Source organism: Brassica napus, chromosome A8 (genome assembly GCF_020379485.1).
Source record: "Brassica napus cultivar Da-Ae chromosome A8, Da-Ae, whole genome shotgun sequence".
Classification (NCBI taxonomy): Eukaryota; Viridiplantae; Streptophyta; class Magnoliopsida; order Brassicales; family Brassicaceae; genus Brassica; species Brassica napus.
This window is the reverse complement of record NC_063441.1, coordinates 4,064,956-4,069,484: the sequence shown is the minus strand read 5'-3', so window position 1 is coordinate 4,069,484 and position 4,529 is coordinate 4,064,956. Positions and strand designations below refer to the sequence as shown.

Here is a 4,529-nt window from a genome sequence, read left to right as displayed (position 1 = left end):
TTTTCTCTCTCTTTTGGTTTAATTTTATATTATTAAAAGAAATTAAAAATCACATTAACCATATAATAAAAAAGTTAGATTTTTTATATGTTATATTTTAAATTTTTTTAAAACGACTGTAAATTACTAAAAATGATAAAAATCTCACATTGAAAATTATATATATATATATATATATATATATATATATATATATATATATATATGTATATATATATATTAATATTAATATAATTAAAATTAAAATATATATTATATAAAATATATAATATATATGTTAATTTAAATTTTTGCATTGAAAAATTATTGAGATCTTAAAATTTTAATTTGAAAATTTGTATGGATAAATCTCACATTAAAAGTTTTGTGATTAACCGTTTAAATTTTTGTTATAGCAAATATAAGAAATGTTAATAAAATCATATGAGTAGGGAAGTGTCAATAATAAATATTGGGCAATTCTTCTAAATAGATTATTTTCAAGTTTTGATCACAAAAATAGACCTGAAGGAAGAAAATGACCAAACTGTTTCATTTAATAGGTAAAATGACACTAATACCCTAGATATATAAAAATTAAAAAAATAATAATAATAAATAAAATTTTTTTATAGTTTTAGATTTTATGTATTAAATTCGAACTTTTTTCTAAAAAAAATACTTTTTTATTTTATTTTATTTATTTTTTTAATTTTTATTTCCAAATTTTTAATATTTATTTTTTATTTTGTAAAATTTTAAATCTCAATCCCAAATCCCCACCCCTTAACTCTCTAAACCCTAATGTTTGGATTAGTTAACCACTTAACCCTAGGGATATAAGTGTATATTTACATCTTTAATGAAACATTTTGGTCATTTTGATTCTTATAGTCTATATTTGTGACATAAACTTTTTTAGTGCTATCATAGGGCATTTCCCATAAATATTTATATTAAAATATACTATATGTATATATCTATTTCAATATTTATAAAATAAATAAAATGATTGTTTTTATTTATTTACCAAAAAAATGATTGTAAATAAACAAAAGTTATTATTTTGATTTATGTCCTTACTCTAATTTATATATTTTTATATAGACAAATTATTTTTTAAATATGTGGTTTATAATATGTTATTTGATCGTGACAATCCCAGAAATACACTTATCTAGATCAAAGTGATTTTTAATATCGGAAGCACTATATATAGTGAAACCTCTATAAATTAATAATGTTGGGACTACACCAAAACTATAATTTTTATTAATTTATATAGAAATATAAATTTATCGATATACTAATTGAACCAAAAACTCAATTTGAGACTATAAAATTATATTATTTTATAGAAATTTTTAGTGTATATTAATTTATAGAGTATTAATTTAAAGATGTTATATTGTATATTATTTCATTCAAATTAAATATTTTAGTTTTAATTTTTATTCATAAAGAACTTTTAATGAAATATCATGGTAAGATTTCGATCACCTCATTGATTTTTATGTTCAACTTTTTAATGTTTATCTTTTTCTTGGACATGAAACCTTTGTTTACTTTCCGTTTTAGTTACTATTGGTTTTGATGTTTATTTTTCTTATGGGAATGAATGACTTCTTTAAACTGACGTACGGACCCATTTGACCCAAAAAAACTGGCGTACGGACCCCTTGGGACATGCAATTTCAGCCACGCGGTTATGGGGAAGCTCAATGTTTTTATGTGTTTTGATTTATACAAAACTTCTTGTTAGTTCCCAACAAATACTCTGGCTGCAATAATCAATTTTACTGGCTGGACTTCTCAAATGGTTTAAAAAGAGTAAAGCTTTTGCAGTCCTAGGGACGTGTAACTCTAAATTATTTGTACACAGGGAATGTCAAAAAATGAGGTCTTTATTTATTGTTTTGAAACGTAATCAATCTTTTCAATTTTCAAATCATATGTCTCTCTGCAATCGTTCTTTGTTTTCTTGGCTGTTTACTTTTATTTTTCAAGAATCATCTAATGGATCAAAGATTGGAGAAAAGAATGATTAATGTCATTATAGCAAACCATTTGAACAAGCAAAACGCTGTATGGGTTCAATCTGGTAATGATTTTGTTGACTTGCTCTATAGTTTTCTCACCATGCCTTTGGGAACCATTGTGAGGTTGCTTGACAATCACGGAAGGTCACGACAAAAACTCGTCATTGGTTGTCTCAACAACCTTTACAAAAGTGTTGTAGACATGAGCACACGGAGACAACCAAGCCCAATGTATTTCCAGAGAAAATCATGCGGAGAGTTTTTTTAGTAACTTCAACACCTCAAAGTGTAGTTGTGGAAACATGATGAACAAAGAGATCCCATCACCTGAAGGAGAGATGTTGAGAGATTGTTATGATTATGATGGAGTTTTTGTTCATGGTGATGGAAAATTTGCTTTTATCTTGAGTGATGATTTGAAAATTGATAATTTTTGTTGGGATTTTTTCCGTAAGAAGATCAAAAACTTAGGTTGTGTCGACCTCTATGATGAGGCGGCAGAAGGTGAAGCAGAGATTGGCTTCCGAGAGGTACTTTTGTTGCTTTGTACTTAAATCCCTTTTCTATTTTATAGAATAAGACAATCTGACTTCCGTATTCTGATTGCACAGGCAGTGACTTTGCTTCGGTCCTTATTCACATCAGAAACTCCATTGACAACTACATTCTTTCCGTTTCAAAGTTCATCACATCCTTTTACCATAGCGTTTAAGCCTTCAATAAGTCCATGTGATTTGGTTTTAGGCCAAGTTTTTCTTTGAAAGTGTATATGAGTAAGAAAGACAAAAGGAAGGTTGTTTATGCCGAGTGTGGAGAAGACTTTATTGATCTCCTTTGCATATTTCTTGTGCTTCCTCTTGAGTATATATGTAAGATCTCTTGTGGTGGTGGTGGTGACGACGGTTTGGGATGTATCGTAACTTGTTCAGAAGCTTCAAAGGTTTATACCGTGATGAGATAACCATTCCTTAGTATTATAGCTGCAAAAAGAATCTTCTTGGCATCACAGTGTAGAATCAGCCTAGCTTCTACCACGAAGACAGACTCAAGCATGTCATTGCTATAGATCCAAAAACCGAGTGTGGCCAGCCAAGAAGTAGTGGTGGGTTTGTGAAGAGTAATACTTCATGTGTTTTATAATAAGTGTCATTCTAGCTTTTTTCTTGTTGCACAAAAAGTGTCGCTTTACAATTTCTATGCAAATTATACTTATTTTCAGTTAAAAATTAATTACAAACTGCATTGGTTTTATAAATAATTTTATTTATCTGAAATACTATTGGTTATAAAAATGTAATTAATAACAACTTACATATATTTCCGTTATTTTCTTAGTATGTGTGAAAAGTGTCAAAGTGACACTTATTCAGAAACTGAGGGGGTAAGAAGTTTCTTGTTTCTGATGATCTGAGGATCACACCTCTGCTGTCAGACCTTACAATGAGGGAGCTAGATGATCTGAAGATTAGTTTTAATGATGTGACAATTGAACAGATAACTATCGGTCGAGCAGAGGTATGCATTAGTTTAAGTTTTTGTTTTTTTTTTTGTTATGTTAGTTACTACAACATGTCTAACATATTCTCTTTGTCTTTATGAAAATAGGCTATCAGTTTATTCAAAGCTTCCTTTGCGACATCCTCTGCATTAACCAATGGGCTCTCAGATTTGCTTGCAAAGAAGCTGGAAGGATTTTGACCAAAAAAAAGAAGCTGGAAGGATAAATTTTAAAACTCTATTGGGAAAAGAGCTGTTAGCTTCTCTAGATCTCGTCTCTAATCACTTTCATCTACTTTATGTGTTTTATTTCGTTTCGGATTTGACATTATGTTATGATCATCTTTGAACAATATTGTTAACAAACCTGCCAGCCTTCGGGTTTTTGATTTGCGCACTTTAAGATCTTAATAACGAGGGCTAAGTCTTCATCTGTTGACATATGAGATGTTATAAAAATACAGGGTCTAGTGTTTAGTAGTATTGCATCTACATGATTCTGGTTTGTTTTCAGGTGATAATATTGTTACTGTTTCTCGGCCTATGCAATGCTCGCAAAAAGAAGAAAATTTAACTTTGTAAAAAAGACAAATCTGTATAAATAGGGAGTCTGATGATGATTCCTCATGTTTTTTATTTTATTTGCAACTAATATATTCAGTCTCTGTTTTCTCAAAGCTTTTAATTTACGCTTGATGTTGTTTCTTCTCTAAAAGCTTAAATAAACTATCAAACCTATAAAGTATCAAATTGTATAAATAAACTGAAAGCTTAAATTTTATTAAAATATAATGGAATCTTCTATATTATATACAGAATATGTAGAATTTAGTGATATATAATAATTTTATTTTAGCATTTTCTCAAGTATTTTCTCAATTTTCTTCTTCCCATCGTTATCATTTTCCCCTCATTCTATGGTATCCTACTTTTTTTAGTATATTGAGCTAATTTGCTCTAAAAATTTACTAGATATTCTAAAATTATTGTTTAGTCGGCAAATTTAAATTAAGT

At 28.4% G+C, this 4,529-nt stretch overlaps 1 pseudogene; it reads left to right on the top strand.

Moving 5' to 3' along the window:
* Positions 1–1,065: 1,065 nt before the first annotated feature.
* On the top strand, positions 1,066–3,716 carry LOC106370807 (annotated as a pseudogene).
* Positions 3,717–4,529: the final 813 nt, after the last annotated feature.